The following is a 14,566-nucleotide window of genomic DNA, read 5'->3' as shown; positions in this document are numbered from 1 at the left end:
TTACATTCAAAAATAAGTAGGATGAGAAAACTACTGTATTCAGTGTTGGACTGAGGTGTGTGGGGCCCAACTGGGCTACCACCTCAGGGCCCCAGGGCCCCCCCACCCCAGATGCAAGGTCCTACCTTGGGCTTAAAAGAGTAAACATCATAATATTATATTGAGGTTCTTTGTGATGACAAATACCTAAAATTTTCTAATTCAAAAACTTTGAATTTCGAAGTAATTTTTGGGTACTTCGACCAACGAATAGGCCAAATTCGATTTCAACTTCGATTCGAATTGAAAAAACTTTGAATATTCGACCATTCGAAAATCAAAGTACTGTCTCTTTAAAAAACTTTGACTTCGACACTTCGCCACCTTAAAGCTGCCGAATTTCTATGTTAGCCTATGGGGACCTCCTAGAACCTATAGCCAACATTTGGCTAAGTTTTTAGAAGTCAAAGTTTTTTCTGTGAAATCGTTTGATCGATCGAATCGAAGGATTTAATCGATCGATTGAACAATTTTACTTCAATCGAATATGGGCATATTCGATCAAAAAAACTTCAACTTCGAACATCAAACTATTGCAATTCGATGGTCGAATTTTGACGTTTTTTTCACTTCAAAATTCGACCCTTAGTAAATGTGCCCCTGGGTGTCAACGAGAAAGTGGTGATAACTGTGCGGTAAAATTTCTGCATGTTAGTATGATTGCCATTTTTTTTTCTAAATTAAGCCGCTAAGATTATTAAATGACAATGAGAAATGATGCTAATTTTGTTAGAATTGGGAAATATATATTATTTGTTTCATTCCCAGCAGCACAGAAACTTACAAGCAAGCTCTGTGTTTCTCAGAGCAGCTGCAGAAAGTTAATACTGAGAAGTCATTCAGGGGTAAAATCAAAGCAGGGAAGCAAAGCATATAGGTCTGCATATATCCAAGAGTATTTGATCATTTCCTTTGCTAATACAGATCTTTAACACTATTTTCATTTTGGTGATTTTTCTGTTGCCCACTGGAGAGGGATCTGTTAATATAAGTTTAAAGATGATGTACTGGTGTTTGCAAGGTTTCCCACTCTGCTCTATAATGATACTACAGTGTTGGCAAAGACCTCTGTGTGCTATATAGTGGAGAATTGTTACTCAGCAATGTGTGCCCTCTGGCATTGCTTTATCTGCAAAACATAGTGCTTCACCTGATGTGGACTTAGTAATAAACAAAATAGATGTTACTTTGCAAAGTATGATTATTTTACTGTAGCAGTATTAAAACAGTACATTTTAGTAGCTCTATGTACAGCATCATCAAATGATGATAGTATCCATTTTGGGGCATACTTCATAAAATTAGTTGGACCTGCTTATTGACATACTGCAGTCTAGCTTTTCTCTACTGCAAAATCCTATAGCAGTCAATCAGCTATTAGATTTAACTGTTCTTGAACTCAGGTAGTTGGCAGGACTAGAAAACACTGATGGAAGCCTCAAAGGGTGGATGGAGAAGGAACACTATTTGGAATCAACCATAAACAAATGTCCATTCCTGTTAATTTATGTTGTTACCTTGTTGTAATGCATATACAGTACTAGCTGCAGATATGTTGGTTGTTGTCACAAAATTTTCTCTGCTTGAAGTATGTAGTTCAACTCGAGTGGCCTTCTCCATATCACTGTGAAAATTGCTGACTTCTCCCGTTGGAAAGGTTGCATTTGTTAAATGTCCATCAGGATCATACCTTTATTACATGACAGAGAAACAAATGGCATTAGTTCTCGATAGGCTCCTAAAAGTGACCCTTTTCCTATATCTGCAGTAAGGTGTATAGTTGCAACAGTAGTGCTCAGTAAACTTCTCCACATTGATATTAACCACATGAAGTTAAACTACTTAATGTAGGGCTTATTTATAGTGATGAGTGAATCTGTCCCATTTCGTTTTGACATTAGAAAGAACAATTTTTTTAACAAAGTGAATTCGCAGTCGACAAAGTTTGGAAATTTGCCACTAATTCATGCCTGGCAAATAGATTCGCCCATCACTACTTTTTTAAAAGGTGTTTTTATTAGTTTTTTCACACAGAAAAAAAATCAAAAACAGACAGCGTTCCATGAAAGAAACACAAAAAATCATACATAATCAGTGAAAGCAATAAAAGAAAAAGAAAAGAGGGAGAAGAAAGAGAGAGAGAGAGTCAAGTAGGGTGTGGAGTGTGGAGGGGGTGAACGGTAGACATGACTAGAATCTAGTGGAGCTAACATAGAACAGCAATTTTAAAACACATGTGGGCTATTAGTGTCAGAGTTCAAAACCCATAGCATCCATACAGCTATGAATTTGTCCGTGCATCCTCTAGACATATATACTGCTTTATAATAAGGGAGGGCTTTGTTAACAAGGTCCTTCCAGTCCTCCAGTTTGGGTGCCTCCTTTTTATTCCACCGAAGAACAATCATTTTTCTAGCATAGAACAACAGTAGCTGGAGCAAAGTCCGACTTTTGAGACCAATTGAGCTCATATCACCACCCTTGTATCCAAGCAGTGCTAGGCTGGGCTGAGGCAGTATAGGGAAAACCAAAACTGTAGAGATAAAGGAGAAGACGTCAGTCCAGTAGCGAGTCAATTTGGGGCACGTCCACACCACATGGAACCATGTCCCCGGGTGTCCACAGCCTCTGGTACAGTTCTGATCTCTGGTAGGATCCATATGATGAAGGCGCATCGGCGTGAGGTAGGAACGATGCATAAACTTCAGTTGCACCAACTTGTCTCTAGCCGAAGTTGTGGTGGCTAACATGTGACGCATAATCAGCTCCCAAGACTCCTCATCCAAATTATCAATGTCCCTGATCCATTTCTGGAAACATTTAAGTGGGCGTTTTTCCTCAGGCGCCAACAGGATATGATAGATGGCAGAGAGAGGTTTGGCGAGCACCTGAAGCTGTAAAGCCTTTTCCAAAGAGGTAGCCACAATAGTAGCCTGTGGATCAGGGAATTGCGCCTGAGCAGCGTGACGAAGTTGGTCATACCGAAACTGTGTAACATGCTGTGCCGGACAAGAGACCTTGAGCTCCAGAAAACTTATTAGCTCCCCCTCACAATACAGATCTTTCACATATCTGAGCCCATTGCCTGCCCAAAATTTGTAATCCAGGTTAGTGAGAAAATGTGGAAGCAACTTATTACACCACAGTGGTGCATGAGGTGAGTGATAGGTCAGACCCGTGGGAGTCAACAGCTTTTGAGCTAGCTGCCAGGCTTTGACGGTTGTGTCCATAGAGTGGGTAACCTGTGGGTGTGCCTCCCTCCCTCTATAAGGCAAAAGCCTCAAGGCCTCCCTCGAGCCCAGTATCCCAGCTTCTAAGGTACAGGATGCATTAGTACAGTCAGATTCAAACCACCATCGTACAGTAACCAATAAAGCAGCCAAGTAGTTTAAGTACAAATTAGGAACGGCAAGACCCCCGGCCTGAGTGGACCTGTGTAATGTCGCCATACTGATTGCCCATCACTACTTACTTACAAATAAACAAGCTAAACCTATGCAAGCTGATCAGATCTCTGCTTTCATGGATTTTTACTGTAATTATGGTATGAGCATCATTTGGAAGAACTCCAGAAAACTGGTTTATGTTTTATAGATAAATCTGGGCAGTAGGGAAGCCAAGTCTACAGCTGCTCGAAGAGCACTAGATCAAAATCTCAGATCTAGTTCTCTCCCTGCAGTGCTTTAGGCATCATTTTACAAGGTTGTTTGCTGACATGTCATATGACAGATGTACGTCTATATATACAATATTTTGTCTCATAGAAAACATTCATATATTTCTGGTGGAAAACATATATGTAAATAGTCGATTTAAATATATTTCAGACAGAAATGGCATATCTGCAAAAATGGCCAAGAAAACCACTAGAGGGCATTCTTAAACCATAGAATGTTCACGTTTCTTTGTAATAGTAGTACTGTTAAGGCTGGTTAATGTGACTTTTATTATTCACTAAACACAAACCAGCTGTAAGGTGCTTTATACAGATCAGCTACATGAGGGAAAATTGTTAAGAGACATTAAGCTAGAATTTACCCTGTTGTAATAAATACAGTATAAAAATTCGATATACAAAGAAAGATGATATTCGGGGTATGAAAGTTCAAAAAACAATGCTTATTCATATAACAGGGCATATTCCATTTTAAAAACAAAAGCAAAACCTTAGCATGATGTCGATTTTGATATTGTAAGGAACATTTGCAGTTGTTCATCAATACATATTATCCATGTATCTATTAAATATTGGCCTCTTTTGTCTCTATTATGATTATTGTTCCAATAAAACCTAATTTGGTGTAAATAAAGACATCCGTGGTGTGCCATCAACCTGCTCACGATATATATATTGTGGTATGGTGACAAAAAGGTCCACAGTTTCCTGGGGAAAAGTGATTGATGGAATGTATATTGGGCCACGGATTCTCAGATATTGTTACTGAGGTGAGACCAGTAGTGCTCTTAGCAGAGAAACACTATGTCTCTCTGCAAGGTTTTTGTAATTGTTGATCCGGGACTGGTCTTACTGGGAACCCGCAAGAGTAGGGTGGGGCGGATTCCCAAATCCGTAGGCCAGGTTTTCAATAGGCCCTAGGCCTATTTTAGTACACCTGATGCTGAGCAGCAGTGCTGAATGTGTGTGAGACAAACTGCTGGTGTTCTCAGCTTCAGGAGAGAAAGCAAAGCATTTATTTTGTGTTAGCCAGGAGGCTGGATATTTTCTGTTAAACTGCTATTTTTCGGTTACCTTCCCCCTGCGAGGGGAAACTTCTGCAGCCGCTGGAAAATAAACGCGGGCAGGACGCCCTTAAACCGATCCTGGTGTGTGAAGTCGCCTCTTTTGCAGCCTACCAGCGAGTGAACCCCAACAATTGGTGGAGGATGCGGGCAGCAATTGCCACACACGGAAGTTGCCTAACCACAGTAAGTCTCCTGTGGGTATTGTGTGGACTGTATAGCTTATAAGTGGGATTTAAACAGACAGTGCACTTAAAAGTTGTGAAATGGAGGATGTCCTCAAGGCTTTGCTGCAGTGCACTGCAACTTTACAGAAGGCCCACCAGGAGAGCCAGTTGCTACAGCAGCAGTGTAACGCCACCCAACAGGAGGCAAATCGTCTGTTGGAGGCCTAGATCACTGCACTGGCGCAGGCTGCAGAGAAAGATCGGCAGCTGTAAATTGAGGTGGTAAAACAACTGACAGCCAGGGTCTCTGGGGATGCTGCCCTAGTCCCCGCAGTGCCACGCTCCATCCCAGGCAGCCACCTCCTGCGGAGAATGACTGGGCAGGATGATGTGGAGGCCTTCCTCTGTACCTTTGAGAGGACGGCGGAGCAGAAAGCCTGGTCGAGGGAGCAATGGGCAATGATTGTTGCACCACTACTAGTGGGGGATTCACAGAAAGCTTTTTATGACCTGTCCTCTGAGGACGCAAGGGACTATGACAAGCTGAAGTCTGAAATCCTGCGGAGACTGGGAGTAACCACCTCTGTGAGGGCAGAGCAGGTCCACAGTTGGGAATTTAAGGTTAAGGGATCACCCCGCTCCCAGATGTATGATCTCATTAACCTTGTGAAACGCTGGCTGCAGGCGGACTTGCTTTCCACGCCTCAGATTGTGGAAAGGGTCACAATGGACCGATACCGGAGAGCGCTTCCACCTGAATTACGCCGGTGGGTAAGCCAAGCCGACTCAAATACAGCAGACCAGTTGGTGGAACTGGTGGAGTGATACCTTCCCACTGAGGACTTCACTACGCGGGCGGTGCCCACCTCGAAGAGGACTCCTGCAGTGGACCGATCCAAGAAGTCAGCTACAGTGGAAAAGCCCAGCCCAGAGGACCCCGGTAATCCAGGTCTAGACTCGACAAGAAGAAGACCCTGTGGAGACAGCCCCTGCCAGACCCGAGGAGCTCCCCAGTGCTGAAGGTGCAGAGAGTGGGGACATATTGCCGCCAACTGCCCAGCTGATCCAGAACCCATGGAGTGTGGAACGGAGGGGAAGTTGTCTCTGTTCGCTCGACCAGGTCTTGTTGCGGATCCTGATGTACCAACTTGTGTCGTCCAGATTGGTAAGCGCACTGTGAATGCACTATTAGACACAGGTAGCTTAGTCACACTGGTAAACGCACAGCTCCTGCAGGACTGTCCTTTAACGCAGCGTCAAGTAGGAGTGATGTATGTACATGGGGACTGTAAGAAATACCCCACAGCCTTAGTGACTTTTGTGACCCCCGCAGGGACTGTGTGCCATGAAGTGGCAGTGTCTCCCATACTCTTGCACAGTGTAATTTTCGGCAGAGACTTTCTCTTATTTCATGAACTGTGCCAGGATCAAGCTCCAGAGACTGAGAAAAGTTTTGAGCATGGTGAGGTGAGACCCCACCCTATTGAACTGGATACTTCTATAGAAACTGTTAAGGACAATAGAGTGTCTGGGGGAGAGAAAACAGAACCACCCATGTCAGGTGTTATTGTAAGTGGTACAAAGGATGGGTTGGAAGATAGTGAGTTGTTTCCCTTAGCTGTATTAGCTGGTGAATCTGAGGTAACTGCGGAGACCATTGAGGAACCTAGCATGCCTGAGCTAGAGGTCTCCCGGGATAACTTCGGAACTGCCCTGCTAAGGGACCTGACACTCACTAAAGCTTGGGAAAATGTCAAGGTTAAAAATGGAAACTGTTCAGACTGTTCAGACTGTTACTACCATCTGGTCAAATCAATACAAATGGACCAATAACTTTGGACTACAAACAACCAGATGGTAGGAGATACTTTATCTACACTGTTACATTGTTTAAACTATATGTTTACTGAAGGTCTGTTGTGGGATAGACCTAACAGGTAGTATCCATGTTCTAAATGAGACTGTAATTTATATACTTGGCCTGAAAATGGAGCTAGTATGTAATTGTTTGATCACATGATGGTTGTGGGATGGGATTGTGGGCCTTAAAAGGCCTCATTCACTCAGTATGTTTTAACTGCACCAGAAGAAGAAGAAACATATAGTGCTAAATGCATCTTGAATGAACGTCTTCACTGCTTCACTAAATCAGCTCTCCAGTGAAATCCTCATTTTCTACATGATACCTCTTCTCTGGACTTGGCAAAAACAGATCACTGTTGGATTGAGCTATCATTTTTATACATACGGTTTGTGGAAACAAGTTATTTGTATTTTGGACATTATCTAGACATATTGACCCTGGTGGTAATCTGCTCGTTAATGGAACTATATACACTATATGCACCTAATGACAACCAAGATAAATTTGTATGTAAAACACTTGATATGATACACGAGACTAAGAGGGGACGCTTGGTGGTTGCAGGAGATTTCAACATTGCCCTAGACCAACTCCAAGATACTTATAGACCCCCAGGCAAAAAATGTCCACACATATTCATAATAATGCCCTTATAGACCTTTGGCGAGCTCACAACCATAACTCGAAAGAGTACACGTATTATTCCCCACGACATAACTCCTACTCTCGTATTGACCTTATCCTAGCAGACCCTCAAACAACCAGCGCAATGAATGAGGCTTTTATCGCAACAAGGTCTTGGTCGGACCATGCCCCCGTCATTGTAGACATAGGACACAACAATGATCAGAACAGAGCTAGGACTTGGAGACTAAACAACTCCATACTAACCAAGCCAGAATACTAACAACAAATAGAACAAAATCTCAAGGACTACATCCTCAATAACACCAGCACTGAGGGGCACATTTACTTAGCTCGAGTGAAGGATTAGAATGAAAAATACTTCGAATTTCGAAGTATTTTTTTGGCTACTTCGACTACGACTTCTAATCGAACGATTCGAACTAGAAATCGTTCGACTATTCGACCATTCAATAGTCGAAGTACTGTCTCTTTAAAAAAACTTCGACCACCTACTTCGCCACCTAAAATCTACCGAGCACCAATGTAAGCCTACGGGGGAGGTCCCCATAGGCTTTCCTAGCAATTTCTGATCGAAGAAAAATCGTTCAAACGATGGATTAAAATTCTTTGAATCGTTTCATTCGATCATTCAATCATTCCATCGAACGAATTGCGGTAAATCCTTCGACTTCAATATTCGAAGTCGAAGGATTTAACTTCGATGGTTGAATATCGAGGGTTAATTAACCCTCGGTATTCGACCCATAGTAAATGTGCCCCTGAGACAGCCCCACAAACATTATGGCTAGCTCACAAAGCAGTGTTGAGAGGGGAATTAATTAAACTTAGTAAACAAATCCAATGACACAGAGAATCCCAACAGGAACATTTAGAAAACCAGCTAAAACAACTAGAAAATTCCCTACAACCCACTCAAGCTAAGACAACACAAGAAAACATAAAGAAACAAATAGAAGACACCAGAGGAAATCTAAATAAACTACTCTTAGCAAAAACAGAATATAGGCTTAGACTATTGAAATTGAAATACTACACTAAAAGCAATAAAGCAGATAGAATGTTAGCAAATAGATTGAAAGACATGCAGGCACAGACCAGAATTAAATATTTAACATACAAAGGAAATCACATCACTAACCCAGCAGAAATAGCGACAGCCTTCGCAGACTATTATACAAACCTATACAATCTTTCTACCCAGATACAGGAACACAATCCCTCTCTGGGGGAGATTAAAGACTTTCTTAACACAATCAATTTGCCGTCTATTACACAACAACAACTTGAAACCCTTAATGACCCAATCACACAAGATGAGGTAGCTGAAACTATAAAAAAATTGAAACCAGAGAAATCCCCAGGCCCAGACGGGTACTCCAATAATTATTATAGAATATTTCTCGAAATTGTTAAACCGAAACTCGCACAACTATTTAACCACTGGATTACAGCGAACACCATAAATCCGGAATTCCTTGTAGCACACATAGTCACCATGCCTAAGCCAGGCAAGACTATGGATAATAGTGCCAACTATAGACCAATAGCATTGTTAAACACAGATATTAAAATATACGCCAACATTTTAGCAAACAGATTGGGCCCTCTACTTCCTGGATTGGTCCGAAATGATCAGGTCGGGTTTGTCATGGGCAGGCAAGCCCCAGATAACACTAGGGAATTATTAGATATCCTACAAATAACTGAAAGGGAAAATTCTCCTATGCTATTCTTATCATTGGATGCAGAAAAGGCGTTCGATAGGGTCAACTGGATGTATATAAATAGGACTGTCAGGAAATATTCTTAGGGCAAATACACTACTCTATCCCTCACCAACGGCTAAGGTCAAAATACCAGGGGCCCTATCGAACGCCTTCAACATCACAAATGGGACTTTGCCACCCCTTATCTTTGCACTCATGATAGAACATCTGGCAGTGATAATTCGCTCCCACCCAAATTTTAGGGGAATCCCAATGGCAGAGGAACAACATAAGATAGGATGATATAATCCTGACTACGGCAGACCCGACCTCCTCACTACCGGTCTTAATGGAGGAACTACCAAATTGCTTCTCAAATATTGGGACATGAATAGAAAGACTTCCCTTCCATCCTTACTCCCATCACAGCTCTTAAACTATTAGTACCTAACATCAGAGTGGAAGATCTAATTGCAAAAGGGATTACAACTCTAGGAAACCTATAGTTTGCTGGCAAGTGAAGGACATATGATGACCTAAAAAGAAAATTCGGTCTGACGGAAGGAAACAGGTACACTTGGCTACAAATAAGCCACCTATTACAGTCACACCTTCCCAATTACAAGACAATTAAACAATCAACCCTAATGGAATTTCTATGCAGAGAAAGCAGGTATAGTAGAGGAGTGCTCTCGGACTGCTACAAACTACTCTTACAAAAAGATCCAGATCAAAAGCTCCTATACCAACTCAGATGGGAACAAGATCTACAAACCTTTCACCACAACAATGGGACTCAGTATTCACAACTCCTAAAGGGGCAACTCGTTGTACTAACCATATTGAGCAACAAGGGCTGCTGGAGAGGTTGCAGCACTACAAGCACCCTGCTACATATGTGGTGGGAATGCCTACAAGTATATACATTTTGGAACGCTAGCTTTAATTTTCTAAAAACACATTTGGATTGGACAATCCCCTTTAAACAGAAATTGCCCTTCTCAATGTCCCCCCCACCAGATACCAACCCTCAGCAGCAGAAGTTGTTATTCCACATTTTCACGGCAGCAGCCACCCTGATATCCAGGAAATGGAAACTCAAAACTAAATATGCACTCAAAGACCTTCATACCCTACTCTCTACCTGTGAAAGTATGGCGGCAACCATGGAAAACAAAAACGAAAAACATGATAACATATGGCCCCTTTGGCAACAGTATGTATTTAAATTAGGAAACACACAAATGCTACCTAACCCCTCCGTGGGAACAGCTACCCACATAGAAAGAGAAAATATTGAGTAACGATACCACCAAAATAACGAGACACACAAAAGAGAGCAATTATATTTTATGTTTATAGTTTATTAATAAATATGCTATATTTTATTACAATGCAGGACATTGTGTAAGTCCTACCACAAAACTGATATATTATGTGGATACATAAATAAAGCATATTTTTGGTTATAAAAAATGTAAGCAAATCACATGTTACAGGGCTCTGAATTTCAAAATGGATTACATGTGTGCCCAACAAATTCTAGGCTGCCCAAAGCTGGCAGGAATTAGTCTAAATATATTGCACAATGGTTTAGGCTTTTGTACCAGCCCTAGTCCACCTTAGCTTTTCAGTAGTGAAGATTCTCCTAGTAACTCCCCATCTTCTTTTTTTCTGCTGATTTACATGATATTCTCTGGGCCACTCTCAGCTTAATTCAGCTTTAGCACAAACAAAAGAATCAAACCTTTCTAGCACACTGTCTCAGGAACTGCTGCATCAACTTGTGTCAACATACTGTATAACCATCTATAATTGCTGGCCTTGACTTTATACATTAAAGGGGAACTAGTACACTGTCACCGGAACTGCTGCATCAACTTGTGTCAACATACTGTATAACCATCTATAATTGCTGGTCTTGACTTTATACATTAAAAGGGAACTAGCATGAAAATTAAAATTTAATATAAGCTTCAGCATATTGAAATAAAAAGCTTTCTAAATATTGTAACACCCACTTGGCCAACCCCCCTGGTGCCAAGGTCATATTTGCTTACCAATTTGAGTCCTGAGTCCCCTTTGCAAGGTGAAAGGGTACTGGGAATGCTTCTCTGGCAGTGCCTCCACCTAATGGGATCCGGGAATACACCTGTGGTGGCCCCATTAGGACAACAAATCAATCACACACTTTATTATATAACAAATATAACTTTTCCATTTTGGCAGCCCAAGAGTCTCAATCCCTTGTCCCCAAAAGAGTACCAGTCCTAGGTAGCGTTACCTGCTCAAATACCTTTCCCACTGGAAAGTACTTGCTCCCACGTGGCAGGCACACAAATAGCCTGATTCTCCAAACAGGAGATCTCTGGATCCTCATCCTTTCCTACCCCTACCCTAAGGCAAAACTCAACCCAAGGGAGTCATGCAGATGGGTAGTCGCACACAGAGCTGACAGGCATCCACAGCGATGAAGATTCTTTATAGGCTCCAGACTCTCCCAGTCGAGCACATCACTTGCTTGTTCCATTTGCTGAACTGTAGCTCCATGTACTGTCTATAGCACAAGTCTTTAAAGTCCAGTGTCTGGCATCAATCTTCTGGAACATCAGGGTCCAGTTATCCCTGAGCCCACACAGGGCATAGCATACATGTGGTGTGTCTCCATAGCCTGAGGTCTGCCACTGCAGACCTCTCAGCATCTGCTTCTCTTCATTCTCTCTACATGCAGGAGTTAAGTGTCAGATATTCATTGACAGTTAGACCCAATATATCTTATAGGGGGGCTCCTTTTGTCTAGAAGATGTATTATAGCTCACTCTATTAAAATCACCAGACATTATGTCTCTCTACATGAAGGATTTGTGCAAAAGGTAGTAATTTTGTTAGATTTTTTTTGTACTGGAATCAGTTATTTGAGTGAGCTCTAGTACATCTGCTAGGAAAATAAGCCCCCCTATAAGATATATAGGATCTAACTAACATAGTAACATTGTAAATTAGGTTGAAAAAGGACACATATCCATCAAGTTCAACCTTTTAACTAGCCTAACTGCTAGACGATCCAGGGGAAGGCAAACCCCCCATTTGAAGCCTCTCCAATTGCCTCAGAGGGGGAAAAATCCTTCCTGACTCCAAAATAGCAATCGGACCAGTCCCTGAATCAACTTGTACTATGAGCTACTATAGCTTTCATAATCCTGTATTCCCTCACTTGCTAAAAAGCCATCCAACCCCTTCTTGAAACTATCTAATGTTTCAGCCTGTAAGAAACAAGGAAAAAAACTCCTTTCTTCTAATTGGAATGGGTGACCTTGTGTCAGCTGGAAAGACTGGTAAATAAAGAAAGATTATTATATGATCCCCTTATATATTTATACATTTATATTGGTTATATCACCCCTTAAGTACCTATTCTCCAGCGTGAACAACCCCAATTTGGCCAGTCTTTCCTCATAGCTAAGATTTTCCATACCCTTTACCAGCTTATTTGCCCATCTCTGTACTTTCTCTAATTCATTAAAGTCCTGTTTGAGCACTGGTTTTTGAACACTGGAGACCAAAACTGTATAGCATATTTTAGATGGGGCCTTACCAGTGCTCTATACAGTGGAAAAATGACCTCCTCCTCCGGTGAATCAATGCCCCTTTTAATGCAGCTCAATACCTTATTTGCCCTTATTTGCGCAGTACATTCCTGCTCTTTCAGCTGTGAGCAAAACCTTCACGGGCCATCTCTGCTGTTCAACCAGTCTAACTCTTCTGCTGTTCTCGCCCTCCTACCAATGAAGAATGAGTAGGCAGTCTTGTTTGCAGAATGTCACCGTCACTCCCACCGTTGCTTGACTGGCTACTCGTTTTTCATTGATAGGCGGGCGGGAACAGCAGAAGAGATGGGCAGGTCGAACAGCAGAGACGGCCATGGGCCGTGAAGGTTTTGCTTGCAGCTGAAAGAGTAGATATGTAGGGGAACAGACTACGCTCAGCTTTAAACTGAAGCGCAAATGAAAACCACTAATAAAAAATAATTCATCGCAATTAGAAAAAGGCTTATATCTGTTCCCCGAGGGCAAAGGAGGATTTTAATTTTTGACAATACATCCCCTTTAAGTTCCCCATAAGGACAGTCATTTCAAGTAAAAGGACTAGAGAGACAAATGGCACCAACAAATTTTATAAAATAAGCTTTATAAAAGCTTGAAAATTTGTTTGGTAATGGATATAAGATTACATTTTGTAATTTGTAAAATGTAATAATGAAAATTTAAAAATAGAAAGCCCAGCAGGGTGCCAGGTTAGTTCCCATATATAAAAATAAAAACCTTTTAAATCTGATTAAAACCTAATGTGGTTATCAAAGAAAATATCTGCCTGATGAGGCAAATAAAATGATAGCATGTCCATAACTCTGGCACCTACTAATGCATAACATCATCGGAGGAAGGTGAGTATCACTGTATGGTGTATTTTTTATTAGAACATTTTTCAATGCACATGCCTAGGTTGAGACAAATTAAAATTTTTGTAAGTGTCTGAACACTGCGGGGAATATTTATCAAGGGTCGAAATTTGAATTCAAAAAGTCCAACAGAAATTTAGTCAGTTTTTTTTTTGGTCGAATAAGTCCGTTTTCAATCGAATAGGTCCGTATTCGGCAGAATTTTAAATCGTATGAATCAAATCACCCTTGATAAATCTGCCCCTTGGTTGATACAATTAGTTGGTACATTTCTCAGCAGTATCAGTGGAATATTAGCAACTATTTTATCAATTCTAACAGCTGCCTTTAATAAAACTCAGAGATTCTGCTCAGCAGGGACAAAGATAAGAAATGTATTAACTAAATGTATCAATTTAGAACAGTTAAAGGGCCGACATCCCCCCTCCCACAGCTGTTTTAGAAGGTGACAGATGAAACTTTACAGTTCAATATTAGAAAAACAATCACAAATAGAAAATAGAAAGTCACTGAAAAAAAGTCTTTATTTCTGGTAAACTATCTGAAACCAACTGAACTGAAAAAAGTGTTTCAAGGTGAACAACCCCTTTAAGTGTAAAAATTTGATGCACATCAAAAAAAATTGACATGCAAAAGTCGAGTTTTTATTGGAGGAAACTATTCGAATTCTATTCAAGTTTTTGGGTCAGGACTATTTGATCAAATTTTAGACATTCCAATTTTTCAATAAATAACATACAATTCGAATTGTGAATAAAAACGAATTTACTAGAGTTTAAATAAGTTCACATTACTCTAAAATTCAACCTTTGATAAATAACCCCCTAAATATGTTATGACAGTACTATAGTAGTTATACATATAACTATGGTGTTTTTTTAAATTATTTTAATTGGTTTCAAATTTGTTTGAGGTATGGAGAGTATTTAGAATAGATCTAACA

This window comes from Xenopus laevis, chromosome 8S, assembly GCF_017654675.1.
Source record: "Xenopus laevis strain J_2021 chromosome 8S, Xenopus_laevis_v10.1, whole genome shotgun sequence".
Classification (NCBI taxonomy): domain Eukaryota; kingdom Metazoa; phylum Chordata; class Amphibia; order Anura; family Pipidae; genus Xenopus; species Xenopus laevis.
This window is presented reverse-complemented; position numbering follows the sequence as displayed.